At 38.4% G+C, this 24,486-nt stretch overlaps 1 long non-coding RNA gene and 1 pseudogene across 5 annotated transcripts; both read left to right on the forward strand.

The window, feature by feature from the left end:
- Positions 1–9,960: 9,960 nt before the first annotated feature.
- On the forward strand, positions 9,961–16,571 carry LOC103717117 (annotated as a pseudogene).
- A 1,224-nt stretch (positions 16,572–17,795) lies between these two features.
- LOC120105257 lies at positions 17,796–24,227 on the forward strand. 5 transcript variants are annotated; one of them, XR_005507659.1, is made up of 6 exons: positions 17,796–18,133; positions 18,222–18,296; positions 18,394–18,615; positions 20,930–21,010; positions 21,112–21,262; positions 23,036–24,227. It is a non-coding gene; the product is annotated as an uncharacterized LOC120105257 (long non-coding RNA). The 5 variants fall into 5 exon arrangements; XR_005507655.1 differs by lacking the exon at positions 23,036–24,227 and having other exon boundaries at positions 21,112–21,431; XR_005507657.1 differs by lacking the exon at positions 23,036–24,227 and having other exon boundaries at positions 21,118–21,431.
- The last annotated feature ends 259 nt before the right edge of the window (positions 24,228–24,486 follow it).

Raw genomic sequence — 24,486 nt, forward strand, 5'->3', positions numbered from 1 at the left:
AGCAATAACGAAAAATTTGTTCGCACATTGGGAGGTAACGTGACCAAAACCTTGGCATTTGTAACACCGAATTTTGGAATGTGGTTTGGGAGGCTCACCAAGCATTTCCTTGCCATTAGTGTCTCGGCCTGTGACATGGGCAACAGGAGGGGGCCTATGAGTAGTGGACCCTACAGAAGGTTTGGACCCTAAGGAATTAAGGCCGGTGGGAGTGCTCCGTGTGTCAGGGCGCCTTACAAATGTGGACTTAGTGTTCCATCGATTTAGGAGATCGTCTTGGTAGTTAAGGGGCAGGTATTTTTCTTTAAGTCTCTCTTTCATCTCTACCCAATCAGTTACTTCATGTTGATGTCTCCTAGCTAACAGATGTTCGGTACTTTGCCAGAAAAGTTTAGCTCGACCAATGAGTTTCATTCTAGCGAATCGAACTTTTTTGTTCTCAGACAGATTGTACCACTCAAAGAAGTGGTCCATTTCGTGTAACCAATCGGAGAAGACTTTCGGGTCAAGACGACCGTCAAAAGTGGGGGCTTCAACCCTAATGCCTCGCATTACATTTTCATCAGGGTCACGAGGTTCTCTGGGTTCTACGGTATGTCGGTGACCTCTATCAATATGAGGAATGGGACCAGGTCCTCTAGGGCGAGGGTAGGCATAATGGTGACCTGGAACATGCCTATTATCAAAGTTGTTTGCTTGGACTTGGGCTTTGGTATATTGGACTTGAGCATTAGTTTTTTGGACTTGGGCATTAGTGTTTTGGACTTGAGCATTAGTGTCTTGGATAGCTTTTAATAGGGCTTCGATTTTGGAATCCATGCCTAATTGGGACTCAGGATGAGATGCGTCACGACCACTACGTAGATGCATAAAATGAATGTCAAAATGTATGATCCGACCAACTATAAATGTTCCTAAGTAGACCTAATGCATGAAATGAATTCAAAATTGCAAAGTAGATACTCAATATAATCGGAAGCTAACTCAAGCAATTAAAATTGGCTTTGAATTACGTAACAAATTCAGATAAGTAGTTGCAGTCAAATAGTACTAGTTTTCAGTGTGTTGCAGGGTTGCACAGAGCCTCAAAGAACTCCCAAAGATTAGGTAGCCCTACAATTAATAACAAAGATAGGCTACTACTAGGATTTTGGTGTCGTTTGGAGTGGATGTGTTAAATTTTCAGGAGGCAATATCAATAGAGCACTTAAGAGTTAATTAATTCTAAATTTAGACAAACAAATAAAATTTGCAGTAAGGAAGAAACCTGACCTGGGTTGGGGTGACGACCAGAAAACCTGCACAGTAAGTAGGCTTGTCAAACGGCTCCAGTTGGGGTTGATCTCAGCAACACGGCAGGTCGAAATGGGCTCTGCAGTGGCGTTGCAGGCCGACGGGCTTGGGCCTGTGAGGAAGAAATCGGATTGGGCCCGGTGTTTAGGGCCTGAGAGTCGGGCCCGGTGGATTCTTTGGGAGTGCGGGCGCGGGCCCGATGAGAGAATCGGCTAGAGAGAAAATGAAGGTGGGGTGGGTTCGGCCGTGAAGGAAGAAGAAAGGGGAGGAGAGATGGGGTTATCCTTGATCCCACAGAGGGGAAGGGGGGGGTGCGATCAGTGGAGGCGGAGGCGGTTGCAGCACGGGGGCGGCACTGCGGAGGCGGTTGCAGCACGGGGGCGGCACTGCGGTGGAGGCGGAGGCGGTTGCAGCACGGGGGCGGCACTGCGGTGGAGGCGGAGGCGGTCGCAGCACGGGGGCGGCGCTGCGTGCGGGCGGCAGAGGAAGAGGGCGGCGCTGCGTGCGGGCGGAGGGGAAGCGGCGACGTCGGAGACGGAGGTGCGTTGAGGTGGGGCGGCGTTGTGCGCGAGCGAAGGCGAAACAGCAAGGCGGCGAGGGCGGTGCTGCACGAGAGGTGAAGTGGCGACGGATCTCAACGGTGGCAGGGGCGGCGAGGCCGGAGGGGCGGCGGCTGCAGCGGCTAGGGTGGAGCGGCGCTTCACGGGCGGCGGCGACGGCGAGCGAACAGAGGGAGAAGATGAACAGAGGTAAGTTTTTTTTTTTTTTTTTCTTTTTTTCTTTTTTTCTTTTTTTTTTCTCTTTTTTTTTCTTTTTCTTTTCTTTTTTTTTTTTTTTTTTTTAACCCGATTGGGTTCGGGTTAGCGGGTTGTGGGCTAACGGGTGTGAAGCTTACCCGTTAATCAATTTTAAACCTCCCGACGGTTCGAGAGGGTTCTCCGACCCTTGCGGCGGCGGCTGCGGGGCGGGGCTCCGATGGCCGTGGCGGAGGGCGGTGATCTCGGCTGCGGCTCCGTGTACCGCGGCAACGGGCGGCGGCCGGTGGCGTGAGGGACCTTCTCCGGCCGACTGTGGACCGCGTGGTTGGAATCCTTGGCGGCGTTGCTAACGGGGGAAGGGCACATCCCGGTGGTGCTCAGTGGAAGGGGAAGTGGGGTGTTCGGTGGAAGGAGAAGCAGCGGCCGGCGGTGAGACAGAGGAGGTGGAGCACGGCGAAGGGTACTGCTTGGCGGAGGCGAGTGGGGTGGTGTGGCGGTCTTCCTCTCCCGTATCCGGCCACAGACGGTGGCGGCAGGTCGCGGCCGAAAGGGCTTTCCGTCGGACCAGGGGCGGCGGGTCTCCGTAGGTCGCGGTGGTCTCCGGTGGTGAATCGGCCGCGAGCGTGCCCTCTTCCGGGTGGGGCGGCCACGAGCGGGCAAGGGAACAACAGGAGCAGTGGAAAGGCAGGCCTGCTAGAGGTGTCGGGCTTTTCTCCTCTGGAAAACAGGAGGGTTTTCTTCTCTGCTTTTTTTTTTTTTTTTTTTTTTTTTTTTTTTTTTATAATCTGATGAGAACCGAGAGGGAGGGAACGTGGGCAGTTGAGGGAGGAGAGTGGTGAGGTGAGGCGGTGCAGCAGGCCAAAAGTGGAGGTGGCGGAGGTGATCCATTCTAGGATCTCCGGGCTTTGGCGACAGAGGCAAAGCCGAGGCTCTGATACCAAAGTTGATGCAGGACAACTGCAGGAAGGAGAGGGAAGGGGGAAGAAGAGGAGGGGAAGAAGAAGAAGGGAAGAAGAGAAGGGGAAGAAGAAGACAAGGAGGCTAATTTTCATTCATCATTCCCTAAACATGAGGATGGACCCATATATATAGGGTCACAAAATAACAAATAACCCCTACAAATAAAATAATTCCAAAAAGCTCCTAAAATGACAATATGCAAATAAACCCAAATGACAATATGTAAATAAACCCAATCAACATAAAATAAATCAATCTAAAATAAAATCAGACTGGCAGAATCGGCTGGAACCCGCTGAGCTGGCTGGATCCTGTGGCGACCGGCTGACCTGGCACTGGTGTCCGCACCACCTAGTCATGATATTTGGTTGGTGCCTGTGTCATATATTAACTCAGATGTGACTTACCTAGTTACCTGCTTAAAGGTTTGTCTTAAACCACTACAGTTCCTTGCCCAATAAAGGTTACAGGCTTACAGCAGCATAATTCATTCAAAAAATTAAAGAAAAGAAAACCAACTCTTTGGTTACAGGCTTACAGCAGCATAATTGATAAGTGCTAAATAATGCATGAATTAATATTTTTCTTCTAGCACTTATCATTATTTTAATTCACATATTTTATAAATTTAACCAAGAAAATGTGTTACCTTCATTATTACATATGAATAAATTATTAAAAGTAATTCGAGTTTTACTTATTTATTTACTAATTGAGCTCACGAATCCAAGCCTTATCCGAATCCCCTGTTCCAATCAGGATCCGTTCGTGTTTGTTCCCAGCAACTGCATCTCAGCCGGATCAACCCCATCCGGATTTGCTCCCAGCTCATCTTTTTTGTTCCGAGTTCATCCCTTCTCCCATGGATCATTCTGCATCTAAAAAACAGGCCAACCTCCCTCCGAATCACATCACCCAGCAGCGTTGGTTTCTCTCGCTACATTTCCACCGCATCCAAGGATCAAGGAATTTGCCTTATCCTGTTTCCATTCATCCTTATCTCCCCTCAACCGTGAGCTCTGAAGGGATCACCTCAATCTTTCCATCCTTATCTGGCACTTGAAACAGAAGAGGAGGGAGGGAGAGCCTGCTGCTTATAAAAGGGGAGACGCCTCTTCTTCGGGAGCCAACACTCTTCTCAGGAGGGAATACCACGGAAATTAAAAAAAAACAGAGGAGGGAGAGAGGTTTGGATATTTGGGGAATAACTTCCCATATAAAAAAAAAAAAAAGAAAAAAGAATGAAGTGCTGAGGGAAAGGAAGCCGATCATGATGCAAATGGAAGCCCGTTGCTGTGCCACTACTGCTGTCGCCCACAACTTCATGGAAGGCTGATATCCTCTCTAGGGCTGGATGCAGCCCTAACAAAGGGACATGGGTTTTATATTTTTTTATTTATTCTTAGAGTTGTATAAACCTTATTTTGTTCTTAATGAATATTTTATTTCATCTCATATTTAATTTCTGTGATTTTAAATATGACGTTTATACAACTGTTCTTCATGATCACTAAGTTAATAGAAGATCACCCATGCTTAGGAAAGATGCAGTGTCCTGCCACATTAGTTTAGGGTAGACATTTCATGCCGACCGAAAATGGATGTTCCTAAATTACCTTTGTAAAATTTTTATTTGAATGCTTATTAGACTTGTAGTCAATTTGCATATTAATCCAAGAATAGATTAAAATACAAATAACCCTTGTTCCGATGTTAGTGGTGAATTCCTTGCCCTAGGTTCCCTCAAACTGATAACATTTTAATTGCATTTTTTATTAAATTTCTTAGTTTAATTTTCTTCACAAACTCTTCCTTTTAAATATTTTTAAGAAAAACAACTGTACCCCAATCCCTGTGGATCGATACCCGTAATCACTATCCTACTAGATACGTGCTATTGCGTGGTCTTCAAAGTTGACTATCAATAATTCATTCAAAAAAAGAAAAGAAAAGAAAAGAAAACCAACTCTTTAGAACATAAAAGCTGGTTTAGAACCAAAAGTTGATGATGCCTACTTCTATTTGTTCCAAATTAGAAAAAGAATTTCGAGCTTTCTTGTGGGATCACCCTAGTGATAAAAAAGGGCTCCATATGATCTCTTGGGACAGTGTGCATGCCCAGACAACCAGGGAGGCTTGTAAGTTAGCTGCCCAAGTCATCCTACATCCTTCTTCTCTTTGGCATAATTGTCCCACGATCCAGTGAAATGATATTTAGAATAGACCACATGGTTGATTGGGAATGGACATGAAGTTAATGTGCTTGAGGACTCATACGAAGATCTCTTATCCTTCTTTGTCAGATATGTATAATCTCTGTCCATAGCCACAGCACTCAGGTTTGGGTTTAAATTTCAATTGGATTTTGGAAATCAAGTAAAGTTAGCTCTGGATACTGTGTTAAGGCACTAGGTTAGTAGTGTCTTGCAGCAGCAAATACAAGTTAGATCTACTAAATATGTGTCTTGGTTGCCCCCACCTTTTGGAGTTCTAAAAATTAACTTTGATGCTGCTGTTACCCTTGATCAAGCAGCAGCAGATTTTGTTGTAAGGAACCATTTTGGACAAATGATCAGAGCTGGAGGTAGAAAATTGGCGGTCTCGTCCATTCCTTATGCAGAGCTTACTGCAGCTTGGATTGGTCTGAATTAGATGGTTGTGACTGATCTTAGTGCAGAACAGGATTGGTTGGAAGGGGATGCCTTAACTATAGTCATTAATGTCGACATATTCCTATCTTGAAGAACCTACTGATTTGGAAGATAGCCTATTTAGTTTGCTTCATATCGCATGCATTTCGAGAGGCAAACCAAGCTGCAGACTATATTGGCGCATCCAGCTTTGCAAGGGGACATAATCTATCTCTCTCAGTTAGCATCTATCCGGAGGATTCTCCAGCAAATCAACTGATGGTTACTTCATGTGATGGTAATTGTCAAGGAAGGAATTACCTGGGATGTTACGTGTTTATCTCAAGGAAGGAATTTCTTTATGTGCACCATATCGTACTTTATTGTTATTTCAGGAGGCTGAAGTATTCTGCATAATATTTAGTGGTGGAGATAGAACCTGGCTTTCTTTTCCAAGTTTTGACTCAGAGCTCCTATAGATGTTTGGTCGCCTGATGTGTTCAATTCAGGAATTTCAGGATGTTCTAAAAATATCTCCCTGCATTCAGGTCTCAATACAAAATCGTGGTTTTATTTGGCTCACTACACCCACTTGAGTAGCTGGTGTTATCTATTAGCAATTTTGTTAACTGAGTGGCTGATATAATATTCCTAGTTTCAGCTGTAGATTGACTGGTGTCTTTGTGTTTGTAGTTATATTACATCTTTCCTGATCAAGCTAAGTTCCATCTTTAGGGACTCTATAATACTTTATTTTATAATCAAGCTGCTGGTCCTCTTTCTACCAAAAATAAAAAAGCAATTTCCATTTTAAAAAATAATAAAAATATCTTTTTTTATAGAAATAAAAATATTTGCCACTCAAATAGTGTGTTTGATTGTTGAATCGAGGCCAAACAGCAAAAGTGTTGCTGACTGAATTGCCTCTTATGCTGCACACCATTTAGAAAAGTTTTTTTGGAAGAGTCTGGAGTTTGTTCCTTTCTCTTTCTATCAACTTCTTCATTTTGATCTTGCTAGGTGTAGTCATGTGCATCTGGTGTGAGCCGCCGTTATATCAAAAAATAAATAAAGATACAAGAATGGGCGTGTGGGAATATAAGCGGTTAACTCTATTTTACCATTTTCTAATGGAATAGTTATATCGTGAAATAAGTAGAAACTTATTTTTCTTAATTTTTTTTTTGTTTTTATTTACTTTTTAATCTAATAAAAAGTGGAGGATAATTTTGTTTTCTGATAGAATTTAAATATGCTATAAAATTCAATGTACTTTATTCTTTTTACACTTCTCTCTTCAACCAAACACTAAAATCTTCTTGTTCCATAGTCTATATGCCTATGCAGCACAAGGTATAATTTTTTCTCACCCCTTCAAATTTTATTCTGCAACATTACCCAACTTTGCAATACAATTAGAACTACATCATATCAGACATGTTTGGGATTATTTTGATTTTTTAATTTTTTTTGAAACAGTGAGGATTTTTGAAACTGGGTTCCGGGACAGGCCAAGCTCATAAAGGAACCGTTGGCTACTTAGAACCAAACCCTCAACTCTTGCTTGGAGGACGGGAAACAATACCATCTTTCTTGGAATCCGGCAGAAGAATTGAAGCTTTACCCATCTTGTGTTAACCGCCAGGTTTGGCATCATGTTCGCATCACCCGCCAATCCATTCCGTGCATTCGGTGATTCCTTTGGAATTAATTCATAACCGTTATGCTTGTTTTGTGCTTTCCACGCTCGTAAATTTATAAGTTATATTTTGGAAATATGCATCAAAATGTTCTTCCCAACGGAATTTTCGTAACAGGCAAGCTATTCTCTACCCAAAGGAAAAGGGTACAGTGTTATTGATCCTCACTAAGCTTTCTATCCTATGTGGCAGATGGGATTGGTGCAACAGAGGAATAGAGGGGTGTCCTATTGGAGGATAGGGCAATCAGAGGGGTGCACTTTAGCATGTTTCAATTTTTTTTCTTTAAGATTTGAAAAAATATATATATATATAGCTATCTTGTTTGTTTGTCTGTGCGCTTAAAATCTGAGTGGTATGCCTGTATTACCAGGTGAATGTTCTAGGTTTTCTTTCGCTAGGTGTTGGTGAGGGCAGTTATCGCCGCCAAAATTCGAGCTAAATAGACCGAACGGGCTAGACAACTAGCGCGTGGTATGTTGTGCTCAGATGGTTGTACTTGGGTGAAAAAGTTTGCTCGATATTAGCTGTCGGACTTAAAAACAAAGAGAAGAAACACCGGAAAATTGTTGGTGTTTGTTCGACGGAAGATCCTTCTATGCCTAAATCAGGCAAGAATTTTCAAAAAACAACATAGATTTGAAAAAAGTGTGAGTAGCAAAATACAAGTAAAAGCAAGTGTATTTGGAGATCCTCAAGATGCTATTTATATAGGATGAGGGTTGGCGCCCGTGATCGAGTATGGGGAACGTGCCCTTTTAAGTGCTCGGTTCTGCATGTTACGACTATCGCAGGGCTTATCTACATACATATAACCATCGCCCGCTGGAGAAGCCTTAAATTGCTCTATGGCGCATTTTAGTAGGAGCCATGTGGCAAGTTACTATTGGTTGATTAGATGACATCGGAGGAGGTTGGATCCAAGATATATCAGGAGTATTTTGTGATAGGCGTGGAATATCATCTTAGCGCTCGTGTTTCATGTTGGTTCGCATGGTAGGTAAAGCTGGTCATCGATCATACTTCATCTTGACGCCAATTCTCTTCGCATGGGATCATTTCACATAATGGTTGTCACAATCGCTAAGGATTAAGATGACAGGGCCACCGGCCACCGAGCTATTAAATCTTCAAGCATAGAATAGATTATTGAAACGGCTGTGCCTGCCGTCCTATCAATGATGTCATTTGATTATTTATATTGGAAGAAAAAGTAAGCAGAAACAAAACCCAATGGTCTTTCTTCGTGTGCTCTTCTTGTCATATTGTGATGTTCATGATTCGTCCATTCTCCTTTTCCTTTTCCTTTTTCTTTTAAAAAAAAATGGTGGGACACGTACTTGATCTTAGAAAAGGGAATGCATTTGCATTTGCAGCATTTCCACGGAATCTTAGCAGCTAGCTATATTCCCATCTTTTTTCTTCATCTCTAGTGTTCGTCTTATTAATATCTTTTGTCTTGGTCTCTCGTTTACACACAAAAGAAAAGAAAAGAAAAAAAAAACAGCAAGACTAGAACTTGTTCTGAGCTAAACGCTCCACTGAAAACCAACAAAACCTGTGATAATTAAGGCTAGATATCGGAAATTTCAACTCTACCTATCTTGACTAATATTAATTGATATGCATGTCCCAGTGTATCAGTCAATATGTTTTTTTTTTTTTGTTAAACAATTTGGCATCAATAGAACAAAAGAGGTTCTACAATATTTCTTTTGTAAATTTAGAAATATTTTTATTAAATAATTTAAAATTATTAGTATAATTTTAGAAATCACGCAACAATTTGCATCATTTATAATATTTTTTTAATAATTTTATATCAACCTATATTATTATTTTTTTATTAGCATGTTCTTGTTAGAGTGCTTTAAGGGATCACATAACAACTTATATCAGGAAGTAATATTTTTTATTGTTAGTATGATCTTATATTAGCCTATATTATTTTTCTTGTATGAAGTCTATACACAAGTATATATAACCTCTGAGATGTACCAAATATGACAAAACAAAAAATTAAAATCATTTTTTTCTCTTTTTTTTCTTTTGTTTTTCTCTTATTCTACAAATATTTTAACAAAAATTATCATTATTAATATCTAAATATGAAGTAATCTCGGTTACATTATTTTGCTTGATATTTTGAAATTTCAAAGCTTGCTATCTTGGCTAATATTAATTGATATGCATATCCTATGATATAAGTCAACATGGTTATTCTTATTTTTTTGGTTAATTTTGGGGAGCTTTTTTTTTTTTTTTTTTGAGATTCTGAAATTTTTGTTCCACAAAATTAGAGATATTTTTATTTGCCATTAAAAATCATAATTAATATCGCAAAATATACACCATACTGATTGATATTTACTTTTATTTGGTCAAGGTCTCAGAATATTCTTTCCAAAATTCTCCCAACACCAACCGAGTATTGGCCACCTACCTAAGATGGACAAGACCTCAGGTTCCTGGAAGAACCCTTAGCTTGACTTGGATCACAGGTCCATTCAGCGCTGCAATCACACGTGCGTCTCACGTGAGTGATTACCGAAGTCAGCAACAGTTTCTCTTGCTCTTTTTATCCCTTTAAATTATTAAAGAAAAAGGATAAGATTGTTCCACGTAAAAACGACTTTTGGGGGCCTCCGAATCCGGAGAGCAGCCATTTTTCCCAGGCTCTTCGCTTCTTTATTCTATTGCTTTCTTTCTTTTAAATATAATAATGATAATATTAATATTAATTACTTTTCTTCTCCGACTCTCTCTCTCTTTCGATCTCTGTCCTCCTTCCGTTCCGTCTTTCTCTCTTCTTTCCCTTTCCTGCACGCCATAGAGATCTAGGGTTAGGGTTTCGTTCAATTCTCTTCCAAGGTTCCGACCCGCAATCCCCCGTTTTCCCTCCCATGTGGGAGTTCTCCAAGGGTGGAAGAAGGTTCGTTCTCGCTTCCTCTGATGGAAAACCTATATTTTTATTTTTTTTCAGTTCGCTCTAGCTTTTTCTTCGTTAATTCGGTTCCTTTTTTGAGAAGTTATCAGTGATAATTGTTTGGACTTTGATCTTTTCTTTCCGATTCTAGGGTTTTCATATTCTGTTTGCTATTTGTGGGCTTTCTTGGCTTGGCGGGCTACCTTGGCTTTACGGCTTGGTTTTGTGATTTGAGGAATTGAATGATTGGCGATGCTGTGATGATGATTCGATTTTGGATTTGTGTGCTTGTGTTTGTGAATTCGTCAAGTAGGATTGCCTTTTGTTTTGTCTTGATTTATCTTGCAGTAATTTGTAATTGGAGTATTGAGGTGAATTACTTAGATTATGTGTCAAGTGGTTTAGGCAATGCTCCTAATTTTAAATTGCATGGATTTGATTTAAGGATATCTTCAAGTATCGAGTTTGAAATAGCGCTTGCTGAGTGATTGATTAATTTTTACAGTACTTCATCATGGAAGAATCAGAATTAGATTAAGACCAAGCTATACTCGTGTTGGTTAATTTATACAGCTCCCTTTTGCTCGTAAATTTTGTTGGCACTTATGCATCGGCTTTTCTTGCACGTGTGTGGAAGCCTAATGGCATGAATTATTTCTGCTATAGTTTTCAGTTGGAACTAACTATTCTATGTTACTGAATTCTTGTTACATGCTGGATTGTGCTTTTTACAGTGAGCTATGTTTTAACCAAGTGATTCATGTGCATACACTATACAGAGGACATTCCTTTTTTCCCTTTATAACTAGCAAGGGTCCTTGTCACTTTATTAAGCCTATTTGAAGCAATGATATATTTGGCATGTTGTCATTTTAAATTTTTTTAAAGCAAGTCCTTTTTATATAATGAGATGATGTGGAAGGATATCCATGAGTGTGAACTTAGGGTTGCTGATAAGGTTGTTGAGTTTCTGGGGCTTGCAGATTTGCATAGAATGGTTGTTTGGATTGCAATATCGCCTATCATTTCAAGAAAGGAAGAGCATAGATGGTTGTTTGTATTGAAGTGAGGGAAATCGATGTGTTTAAATTTGTCTTGAGGGCACCTCTCATAACAAAGAATCAGCTAGCGGATAGGCAAATTTTTCCAAGACAGGGGTGGGGCAAGGTAGGAAAATGGGAGTAATTGAAGCATGAAGTTAGATGAAATCTGATATGGTAGAGAAAAGTTCAGCAAAATAAATGGCGGGCATAAGACAATTGACAATTAGAATGTCTAAAAGGGGAGATGGATTTAGGGCGGAGCAATTTTTAAAAGAAGATGGAATGAGGACATTATTGGAAGGGGAAGGAAAATTGTTCTGTAGCAATGAAATAATCCAGAGCACTAATTGGAAGGAAATTAAAGGGTTAAAGTGATCATAGTACCAGGGTACCGGACATTATTAATCAGGTAAATAATTGAATACTTCTTGACATTCGAGGGACCTCTGAAAGGTACTATGTGATAATATCATATCGATTGGAAGGGAACAAAATTGCAGATGGTGACTTCAAATTGCAAGGGAAACTTGGATGCATGGGTATATAAAATATGATTGATAGTGTTTGGTGGCTACAAAATGTTTAGTGGGTAGAACAGAACTGTTTTTAAGGACTCAGGAAATCCCACATGCATTGGACGTTTCTTTTTGAATTAACTGATAATTACACTTTGAGTGAATGTAAATACCGTCTGTATTTAAGTATACTTTAACATAGGTTTCTTTAAATGGTCATCTTAGGTGGTTATTTTCCTTAAGGTCGCTTGCCATGCAAACACTTGGATTCTTGGAAACTTGGTGCTTCTGAAACAACTTCTGAAGGGTATAGCATGAACTCATGTTGAGATTGTAGTTAACTTCCCCTAGTATGCTATGTCCAAATTTGTAGTTTTCTGCATGAGAGTACAACTTGTTATCAGTCATGGCACGTGTCACCCTAAAATAATGTTGCATAATGACATTTTTCTACCTTTCCACTCTTTTAACTAAAAAATTTCACATCAAAAGCATATAAATAATGAGAGAATTTAAATTTCTGATAGGGGGAACAGCAAGGCTTCATCACCTTATAGAACCACATCCTCACTTCCTTTTTTTAAAGAATCTTCACTATGATATAACTTGGCCTAAACACCAGTTCTTTGCTGTGTCAAGGTTCAAATCCCAGAGTCTCCTTATGCCATTATCAGCTTCCTTCAAGACTTTAACATGTTCTGCTGCCTAGCCTAGCCACCTTTTCCTACCTTTCCTCTTTTCACAATTCTGTCCTTAACTTTTCCAATTTATTTGGTATGTTACCAAATAGAGACGTAGCATGCTATATAAAAATAGCAGCAGTAAACTAACAATTATGTAATAAAATTAAATATATTGGTAAAATAATAGACTAGTTACAGTATGGGTACAATCTTTATGTTTATAAGTCACTTTCTACACTTTAGGCATGACGGCGAACGCCTAATATTTATCAGTCCTAGACAGCCACTTGCTCTTTGGACAAATTAAGAGGATAATACCAAGGCAGCTGCCCTAGACTCATTGTCTGGAAACTCGTGCATGAAAATTATGCCCCATATTTCAAATAGCTCTGTGGTGTGAAAGTTACATGCTATGTCACAAGCATATTCATGTATAATACAAAGTTGTATTGTGTGATTTTGCATGTTCCAAACATGCTTGTGCTCTAATTTGGAGATGAAAAAAACCGTAGCAGCAAGAATGGTGTAAAGAATCTGTTCAGCAAAATTAGTTATTTCATTCACTAGTTGGAGTAGTGCTGACACAATCTTTTTTCCATGTTGTGAATTAGTTATTTTTGAATGGCATTTCATCCATTTCCAGTAGTAATCTTGAAAATGATCCTTACAAGTGAACTTTAAAAATAGTAAATTTTTGTCTAAGAAAAAAGGAACAAATTCTGCTTAAGCATTATGTGTTAGTTTGTTCACCTATTTGTATCCATGAAGCTCAACAAGACAATCTTTATGTAATATCTTTAGTATTTAGTAATAAATACAGATAAGTTAGATATTTTATATGCCACTAATAATCTACTGCATTCATGAAGATTTTGTTTAATTTGTTAAGGTCTTTCTTCAATAACTTTTTTTTTGTGTGTGTGTGTGTGTTGTGTCTGTATGTTTTGCTTTGCTTTTCTTGTTTCTCCCTTTTTTGGGGGTGGGGGGGGGGGGGGGCGTGACCTTATTAATCATCATCATTATTATTATCAATAAGACTTTATCAGAAAATAATTGCAACGTCAACAGGTTGCTTTTGTTACATAAATTTGTTAGGAGTGTTTCATGGATGAGTGGTGAATATTTCATGAGTAACTTCTGAGCAGTTGAATAGCTGGTGAACAATTTGATTGTTTAAGAATGATTTGGAGAATCACTTGGCCAGTGAAATATCACGAAATTAGAGACTTTTTTAAAGTTTTGAGGAATATTCCATCTATCTGTGGAAATCAGTTGGCACATCTTACTTCCTACGAGTAATAAATGGTGTTATGGTTTGATGATTTAACATTTTAACTCATTTGAAAACTATCCTTTTATTTAGTTTTTGATATAAATATATCTGGTGGATTAATCGAGAAAATAGAGGAAGTCTCCTTTTTTTTTTCAAATTAAAGTGTAACTTGCACTTGATAGATTGTTGATAGATGTTGGAGAGGATTTTTAACTATCAAATTCGATAAATGCATGTAAGTTCTTACTGATGGAAGTTGATGATATATGCTGTGTTTAATATGATCGCAAGGAATAATTTTATTAAGTGGATATTTGGATGTTGATGTGTGCTTGAACATTATCTGTGGTATAGTAACAAATCAAGTCATCATCGGAGGAAACTTGGTGTGTACTATAAGATAGGTGTTTCATAAATAAACATATTTTAGATGGATTATTATAATTTTTTGTATCATATGTGAGCAGGAGTTAATATAATCTAACTAAACTAAATTTTAACAATTAATAAAATAGGATGACTTTTACTTTATTGATGATTGTTATTGTATAGGTTGTAATTCAGCTATTACAGACAAAAAGGTATACGAGTGAAAATGAAACATCAGACTATTGCACTGTATAGCATGCTCACCTTAAACTTATTCAAGCTGCACTTTCATGGAAGCTTGCAATGAAATTCAGGCAGACTCAGATTGTTTTTTGTGTTGAAAAATCATTGAACCAGTCCTTCCCTTTCATGCCATATGGTAAGAATATTAAGTAGGTAATTATCATGATATTAAGTAGAAAACTACCTGGGATATTTGTTGGTGATGCATACCATACAAGTAGCTGATTCATGATGGAAGAAGCCTGGGTAAATTTGACATGCAACTGATAGCAAGGAGTTTTACCGTCACTTATCCAGCTTCTTCATTTTGCATCTTGTGAAGCGGTAATAAAGTGACTCACCAGGTTGGAATGTTCATTCTTTGTAGATCAAATACATGGTCATACCAATGAGTATATGATATATAATTGCAACCATTTAGTTATCAGTAAACTCTAGTGCTAATAATGTTTTCTGAAATTTTGTATATGTAAAAGATTGAATTCTTATTATGACCCTTGCTATTCAAAGACTTCACAAGTCTTTTTGCTTGATTTCGTATGCAGGTTCATCCAGTCACATTTTAGCCAAATGTACTTTCCATGGCAGTAAAGTTTGTTTAAGAAAGCTTTGTATGGCTTCAGGCACTAGTCAGAAGAGAGGTATCAAGCAGAACTCATTGAACCTGGAAGACATACAGTTGGATGGTAATTGGGAAGATGTGACGTGCCCAATATGTTTGGATTTCCCACACAATGGAGTTTTACTGCAGTGCTCCTCATATGATCAGGGGTGTCGACCATTCATGTGTGATACAGATCACACCCACTCAAACTGTCTCAGTCGTTTTAAGAGCGCATATGGGTTGCCTGCCGTGGCAAAAGTTCCATCAACTACTAATGAGACTTCTCTTGAAAGCTTTCAAGAGATCCCATCGAGCCCCAACAGCCGACCAACCTGCCCACTGTGTAGAGGAGATGTAATAGGATGGATTGTACTTGATGAGGCCCGTCTGCATCTGAACATGAAGAAAAGGTGCTGCCAAGAGAAATACTGTTCATATGCTGGCAACTTTTTTGAGCTGCAGAAGCACGCTCAATTAAAACACCCCCATTCACGTCCTTCTGAAATAGACCCTGCAAGACAACAAGATTGGGAAAATTTTCAGCAGTCCTCAGAGATCATAGATGTCTTGAGCACCATACATGCAGAAGTACCTCATGGTGTGGTTTTGGGGGACTATGTAAATCGAGTATGGAGATGAAGAGACAGGAGACGAGTATGACGAATTCCACCGGAATAGACGCAAGTGGTGGACCTCCTGCATGTTGTTTGCAAACTGTAGGGCTTCAAGAAACCGACGGAGATCAGGAAGGAGTGAAAGAAGTGAAAGGAGAAGCAGTCGCCGATCAAGCTCTGATGGTTCAAATATGGATGAGGCTTCTACAAGATCTGTAGACATAAGAGAATACAGATTTGATGAAATCGATGACGAGTATCTAGGAGCCGCCAGTGGTGGTGGTGGTGGTGCAGCATCCAGAAGAATCCCCAGCCATTACAGGTTTGTTTAAATTTCTTTTTGTGTTATACTTTAGGCATCGATTGTGCTGGAATGTAAAGATAGTCTTTCCACTGCAATAATTTGATTTGGTTCACTGATGAGGCACATGCCAAACCAAATTGAGATGAAATATTGAGTTTCTGTTATGCATCTTTAATCCATCAACCCACCCACCCCCCATCAAAATGCTTGTTTTTTCCCCTCCAGAATTCAAGCATGGCAAAGGATCAGTAATATAAAGATTGATGGATTGGACTATTCTCTGCGGTTATGACTCTATTTGTTGGTTTCTAGTTACTTTGGCTGATATTTTATGTCTTCTGCAAAATCTTGAACAGATATGCAAGGCGCAGATCTCGTTTTTATGATCCTTGACGAGCAAGCGTCCAAGGCATCCACAGCATCCAAGGCGTCCACTGCACTGTGGGGTCTTTCTTTTATCTTCTTACATCCAGATTTCATTCTCTTTTGCTGCTATAGGATGTCTATGACATTTGTTTGTGCATATGAATATGCTATTGTATTGTATGCAGTCCTCAGCAAATTTAGTGTCTACAATTTGTCGACTGTTTCTCCTTCCTTTGTTATTGTAAGCCGAATCTCTGAGTTAAGCCGATGGAAAGATGGATGGAGCTCCCCCCTGCATGCGAAAATTCTATTGGGAATCTGAGACTCGCAAGGCAATACTGGAGAAGCTGGTTAATGGCCGCTGACTTGATCCAGACAAATTGGGGAATTAAGACATGATGCCGGCTCTATAATCAAATTGTGCTGCACCATATTTCCCAAGTGCGATGCGATGTGGAATTAAGGCATGATGTTTTGTTTTTATTTGGGAGAAAATTATAATGAGCTCATGTGAGATCGTACCGCATGGTAAGTTCGGGTCCGCCCATTCAACCCGACGGCCATTTTTAGTAGCCTGTTAGGACTCCGGTAATTAAAAATTAAAGAAATTTCTAGCCTCATTCTTGTTCCACAAAAATAAAAATAGAAGAGTCTTGTGTGGTTGGTCATGTCATGTGGGGGCTGTCTATGCCTGTCTCTGTCCGCATCTTCTTCTTTCTTCTTCTGGAAAAAAAAAAAAAAAAAAAAGGGGAAAAGGTGGAGGAAGAGACAAGCTTATTTCTGCGTAGCAGCCTTCACTCCGTCAGAAATATTTTCGATGCGGGCAGAAATAACTTGGCCGATTTTACTCATATCCTTTCCATCCATGGGTTCGACTTAGTTACTCTTCTGGGCTCCGATACGAATATCATGTGTGAGTATGTCACATCTGGCACCATCGAGGCTACTAGAAGAACGATACGTTCTTTCAGATCTCGTGTCCGAGCAGAAAGCATCCGTTCGCCACAATTTAATCGATGCCCGTGTGTTTCGAATCCGTAACAACTTGGTTGGAAGTAAGGCTACGCTCTTACTAGGTTACCACCTCAGTGGCCTCTATCCGTATCTTCAAAAAAATGGTTTTAAAATGCTTCTACTTCATCATGGTTGTCTAATAAATTAGTAGGATTTTTTTTTACGAATATCTTTTTAATAATTTACATTTATGTGAATATTTTTTTAAAAAATTATATTTATTTCTGTATTTTTATAAAATACTATTTTTTACAAATATCTCTAATACAAAATTATATTTATTTTAATTAAAAATAAAATAAAATTTTAAAATTAATTTCTTGTTTTCTACCGTTTTATGAATATTTTTTTACATATTTATGCATTAAAATTATTTTATTATTTTAATTTGAAATTGTTAATTTTTAATGATGCTAGATTCTGTAAGTACATATAAAAAATAAAAATAAAAAATAAATAAAATAATAAAATAAATATTATATATATTAATTTTTTAAAAAAATATTTATGTAAAATTTGATATTTAAATAATAGAATAACATTCTACTCCACTCGAATAATATCATTACCCTGTGTGATAATGGTGACAATTTAAGTACTCTACTATGGAAAGCAATTGGAATAGGCCGTTATAAGATTTCTTTGGGCCTGACGGTTTTGGCAGCCAATGGGATTGTCCGACCCGCGCGGCTTGTAACGGCCCGCCATGATCCGGGCTCCGTCGCTTTTCCCGCGCCTCCCAGGCGCCCTCCCGGTAACCGTGAAGCGGAGCGCCGAAGCCTACCATGCCAGAGACGACAAGTCCACCCTCACCGTCAATAGCTCAGAAATCGCCGGCGTAACGGCATTCTCTCCTCCCCGCTTCTTTCTTCTCGGAAATCCTTGACCCTAACCCTAATCTCCTTTTTTTTTTGCTCTTGGTGCAGGTCGAGCTGCTGCAGGTTGGGCGACACCTCCTTCGCCCTTGACGACGGCATGGGGCGGATTGACATAAATAGATGGTGAGAAAACCTTTCGCCTGATAAAATCTGTTGTTTGCTTCATCGTTCTCCGTCGAATGCTCACTGGTATGCATCCCTCATTCAACCAATTGCGTAGGGTAAATGAAATCTCAGATGCGAATGAAGTGGTTGCTGTCTAGTAAGCGTTGTTGATTGGTGCTTTTAATTGATTGGTTCCCGATATCTACTTTCTTGATCGTGCTTTGATGGATTTGCGCTGTTTGGGTTTTCTTTGAGCAATAATAAAGAGATGAGATATATGTTCGAGTCAATGCTCATTTGAAGGGTTTCAGGGCAAAAGACGTGCCTTCTCTGTCAGGTAAAAAGTTTGATTTTTTTGTTTTCCTGCTTTTTTGTTTCTTTAGTTTAGGTTGGAAAGTTACTCTCAAGTTGATGTTTCCCTAATTAGAAATTTTTTTGGGGAGTATAATGTTCCAGTTTAACTTATTTCTTTCAATTAATATGCAGTTTAGTACCTTACGATTTTTTTTTAATTTCAATTAAGGCGTGTCAGGTGGCGTGGCTAAAACCTGTTTTGTTCACTTGAAAATTATCTTCTTCATTCTGTTCAAAGCTCTTGCTCTAAAGAAAATTTCATTGAGTACTTTTTTACTTGTTATTTTGGTGCGCAAATTTCAGTAAGAAGCATAGATTTGGCACTAGATATGTCCCAACTATCATCCTTTCTAAATGTGGCCCGAGTGCCTCCTTCAGGCATGATTGGTGAGGCAAACCTTGTTTTTTCAGGAGCCAGTTTGATGTGAGTAGGGAATTAGCTTAACACCTTATAATTTGGCATCGACTTCAGATCTTATGTGTCTGTTCATTACTTGATGGCATTAGCACATATTCTTCCATTAATGTTGTTTAAATGTTAAAGTGTGGAAGGTCATAGGGATTTATATTTTAGAAATAAACTTGAATAGGAAATTATGAAGTTGGCTGCTGACTGTAAATAACTTTCATGACTTTTTAGCTTTATGTGTAGAACTGACAATGTTGAGGAAGTCTGAAGAGCTCATGATAGCCACATCTGGAATGTATTATTAGTGGCTTTTAAACTAATTTCATGTTTTCAAGCTCTAGACCAAGATGACCGGATCGATGGTAATTCAGCACCAAAAGCAGCAGCAACAGCAATAAGAACTATGACAGAGTGAACTTAGAGAAAAATATCTTTCATTCAATTACTCATGTTATGTCAAACATTTATTAACAGATCGGTTAATTTTGTGTGGACATTATCATTTAACAATTATTCAATAATTTATTTTTATCAAGACTCTGTTGATTTTTAATGTTCCATTGTTCATTCCCTATTAGCATTCCCGGGAAAATTATTTCTTCAAACCTGAAGAAATCATTTCTTGTTCCCATCCTATGCTAAAATTTTAAATAAAACAAACTATGTACTTCAGCCAAATATTAACATTGTAATGTGCTAGTCTGTATCTTAGAAATTGTTATGATCAATCGGCGGGAAGTGTGCGAACACTAATTCAGAAGGATAAGAGCTATTTGTTTACTGTGAAAAGGAGTAATTCTGATAGATGAGGAATGCTACTATGATCCAATATCTTTATGTGTTGAAGTTATGCTCCATGATGCTACAATGCTGTGAAAAAAGTGACGTTGGTTAATGATTCTATATGGGACAAACATAAAGATACTTCTTTGTTTCCATCTGATAAAAATTATGTTCTTGCAAGTTCTATACTGATCAAAATTATATTCTTGCAAGATTCATGCAGTGTGACAGAATATGAAACTCTCTACATTAGATCTGTGTCAATGTTCTGGTTTCCCCTGAAGAAGATTTCTTGTGGCTTCAAGTGTGTATTGAACTATATATAAGGACCAAATATCACTTAGAAAAACATGGATCCCTGTCAGTCATATTATTTTCCTCTGGCAATAGAAATAAATTTGGTTAACTAGGAAGAATTTACCCTTAAAAGTTCAAACACCAGTTTGATACTTCAAGAGCAATAGATTGCTTTTATGCAGCCTGAGGAAGATTGTTCTAGTTGATTGCCAGAAATTTTTGCAGAAATTTTCAAAATTATACTGTTCTGGGCTGAGAATATGAGTATACAACTATTTTACTGGAATTTAAACATTGCAGATCTTCAGAATTGTCTATGTTATCCAGGTATGAGAATTTTTGAATCTTGTAAAATCTAAATAAATGTTATTTATCTGAATTTGCTAGAGTTTTACCCCTGCTCTAGGGCCTGCATTCTTTTTTTTTTTATAAATATTCCACATTAGCCTGACTAGGTCAAAAGGACTCACGAACTGTTATTTCATCATTGTTCACTGTGGCATCATAGCATGTTTCCATTGTGGGGTTATGCCACATATACATTGTCTTGGACTAATATTTTCAAAAAATCTTCCTTTCTGTGGACATGCCTAAGCCTCAGTGACTAAATATTCACCTAATCAACCAAGTTGGAACAGCCAGTCAATTCGGACATTGTGCTTTGTATGATGTGGAGCAATTGGTTATTGCAATCTTTAGAACCTTAATATCATATCTGTTTTTTTGGCCCAATTTCTTTCTCGGAGATATACCATATATGTTTTGTTGACCCAATTCTTTGAAAAGTATGGTACATCTGTTTTTTCAGGTCTGTGACTGACTCCACTTCATTGAATGCATATATGTACATGTCAAAAACGCTGGAGTGAAGGTACTTGCATGTAGAGAGGTGCTTTATATATCTGTACATAAATTGCCCTTGCATTTTTATATGTGCAAACAGTGTAAAAAATTAATAAGCTCGTGTTTCTTTTGTTTTTTCCTTTTAAGGTACAGAAAGGAGTTCCAGCTGAAATCCAGACAAATCCAATCATGGGAACCACTTTTTCTAATGGAGTAAAAGGAGAGCATGCTCTTCGTACAAATCAACTAAAGCAACCATGGAATTTGTTTCTTTCTCTTCCCTCTTCATGGTGACTGTGTGAGCTAAGTTGCCTATTTAGAATCAAAAAAGAGCTATGTTATATGGACAATTGGTTGATAATCTGCAATTTCGGTCTTTCCTACTAGTCTTTAGCTTATGTGAGCATGGATAAATCTGGAAATGACATGTACAACTTGGTTCTGGGAGTTTTCCAGGAACCATCTAATATATGCATACATACACATATTCACAGATACATATAAGTATACAAGCAAGCATGCATGCGTGTTTGTTGAAGGATAATACCTGCTACACAAATGTGCTTGGTCTTTTAATTTTATCTTCTTTTCCTATAGTGAACCTCCCTTTAGGTTGTCAATCCTATGTCGATGAGACAATGCTTGTCTTTAGTGCTGTTTGAGTTCCCACATATGGTTGACCTGCTCTCCTGCCTGTTATCTATAATATTTTAGCATTTCTAAAGACTTGATTCTTCTTTTATTTAGTATGGTTAGTGCAGTCTTCAAGTTTTTGTTTGTTAGTGCATTGTGGCATCTGGGATAAGGAAGTAAATTATATTAACACTAAGCAGTTGCATTTATCCATATAATTATATCAATTATGTAAACTTAAGGTAAAAGTCTATTTCTTGAACATTGATGTTTATCTGTCGCTTGCTAAAGGCCCACCAGTTTGGAACTACCTTCATGCACTTAATAGTTTATGGAGTTATTCCATCTAAGATAAATTAATGCATCTTCCTTCTATCTTTTTCTTTTTTCTCTTTCCTTTTTTATTTATATGTCTATTTTTTATTTTTTTAACTTATCATGTATAATATCAGTCAAAGAGCCATTTCAAGACCCCTTTTTTTTGCATTACTCTAGATAAATGCTTTAGTATACTGGGATTCGAAAACATGATGTCATACCTCTCTCTCTCTCTCTCTCTCTCACCCGCATGCGCGCGCGCACACACACACAGAGAGAGAGATATATGTGTGTGTGTGTGTGTGTGTGTGTGTGTGTGTGTGTACATCTATGTATTATGGACATTTACCTTGCTCCTATGTACTAGGGATGTACTTAATAACCATGTCGATGTGGGCCACATCTATTCTACTATAGACAAATATCACTTCAAGGCTGTGTGCAATGGCTGACATGCACCAAACTAATCTTGGAGCCAAGCAATTAAAGGTTTGAGGAGCAGTTTTTCACAATATGAACATTTTCAACAACTTGGCAAGTAATACCAATCGGCCAAACTATTTTTCCTTGGAGCAAAGGTTTTTTAATTTTTACCACGTGAACATTTTTGGCAACTAGGCAAGTAGTTTGCTTATTCAGTAAGTTTTTGGTATTTGGTACAACCTGGGCCCCTTATGAATGCATATGTATCAAAGGGATGATGAATTGATGATGGTATGATCGCCAAACTCCAAATGCACGCTAAAAGTTTCTTGTGTATATAGGTCAGTGTAATTAAGTAGATACCTCTGTATTCTCCGTTTTTAGTAGTTAGGGTTGGTTTTAATCATCTTCTGATGCAATGTTCTGTCCTGTTCTGCCAGCAACTAGGATTTTTTCGGACGGCTGTCGTGTAAAGATAACATTGTACAGAAAACGTTATTAAAGGTTGCCTGAAATTTTTTGCGGTTCTTTTTGATTAAAACTTTCAGTGTCACTATTTTACATGCGATGGTTCCATTCTGTTGTGCTTCAGGGGTTGAATTGTTGTGACCAATCCATTTGTATTACGTGTTGTATTGCATTCCAGCATGCACCGATAAGTTTCTGATGTTTTATTGCATTCTTTGTTGATGGGAAGGAATTCTTCGTGAAGCTAAAGCAGACGTTGCTTGGATGTTTCTGTTGCTCAGAAGGAAAGAAGAAGGCAGAAGTGCGCAACTGGACGAAGGCAAGAGGTAAGAGTGGAACCGGATGAGATATTTGGTACCAAGGTGCTATAATCTATGATGTTCGTGTTTGATTGGGGTCTTGAGTACGTTCTGCCGTATTGGAACTTTTCTTTTTCTTTATTTGATTACGGAATAAGTGGAAGATATCCCCAAGTAAGGGGATATCCTCTCAAAATCTTGCCAAACTTCAAGAAGTTGTGTCTTATTCCTTGTGGGAGATATCCCATCTTATACTAGAAAATAGGCTTGTTCTTATTCCGTTTCAGTTATCATTTTACTCTTAACAAACACTGAAAATGTAAGGGGGCAATTTGGTCTTATGAAAAAAAACTATTTCATGAAACAAATGCTAATCTTGGTAGTGCAGATCCTAAAGATTTCCAATCATCTGTCAAAACTGAATAAATAATTTGGTCAAATATTAAATAGAAGTCTTCAATCAAAACTATATCAAAGTTTTAGATAATAAGAATTATCTGCTTCAATAAATTTTTGTTGTATGGTTGTAGACCCTCTTGGAGAAAGACTGCATTTACAAACCCTATTATGGTACCAAAAGAGCGTTCTATATTGTTATTGGTGCAATGGTACCAAATGATCTCTAAAATTGTGCTAGCCTTAGGTCATGTTCGATTGTTGTTTGATGTATGCCAATTGGTTGTAGAGAATTAGTAGTTAAATTAGGAAAAAAAAAACTCGTCCTTTTGTAAGAATGAACTCAAAAAAATCATTCAGAAAAGTTACCCAGATGTTTTGTACATTCATTTTGCTTCATTAAATAGCACACTCTAAGATCCCAATTCAAAGGGAATAGTGAGAATACACCACATTGGCTGAGTTATTTATTTGAGTTACTCAAGCTTTTCTGTATTCAAACCTAATCCTCTCTCACATTGAGCCAAATAAAATTATGCCGTAAGAAATAAATATATTTCATAAAATAGCTCCTTATTCCGCCACCCGGGCTAACTTAATCTAGAATCAAGACACATCTCAAGACTATATAGAGCAATAACTTTTGTCAGGCAATACATATCATGTTAGAGCATGTTTAAGTAATGAGGATTTGGATATACTTTTGGACAAAATTTATTCAAATAAGGAGAGCAAAATTTCCAAAGGCTCACTAACACTTCTGCCTTGTTAGCTATAGAAATTTATTTATTTGTTTATAAGCTGTCTTCTACGGGAGAAACTTCGTCGGAAGCACGACTGGTATAAGGCTTCGCCGTTTGAGAACCCCTTCTTTCACCTTGGTGAAAGGAGGCAAAGTAAGGCTTCGCCATTTGAGAACCCCGACTTTTACGAATGTGAAAGGAGGCACTAGTTTTATAGGCCGAGATGGAAAAGAGTGAATGAA

The sequence above is a fragment of the Phoenix dactylifera genome, unplaced genomic scaffold, assembly GCF_009389715.1.
Source record: "Phoenix dactylifera cultivar Barhee BC4 unplaced genomic scaffold, palm_55x_up_171113_PBpolish2nd_filt_p 000241F, whole genome shotgun sequence".
Taxonomy (NCBI): Eukaryota; Viridiplantae; Streptophyta; class Magnoliopsida; order Arecales; family Arecaceae; genus Phoenix; species Phoenix dactylifera.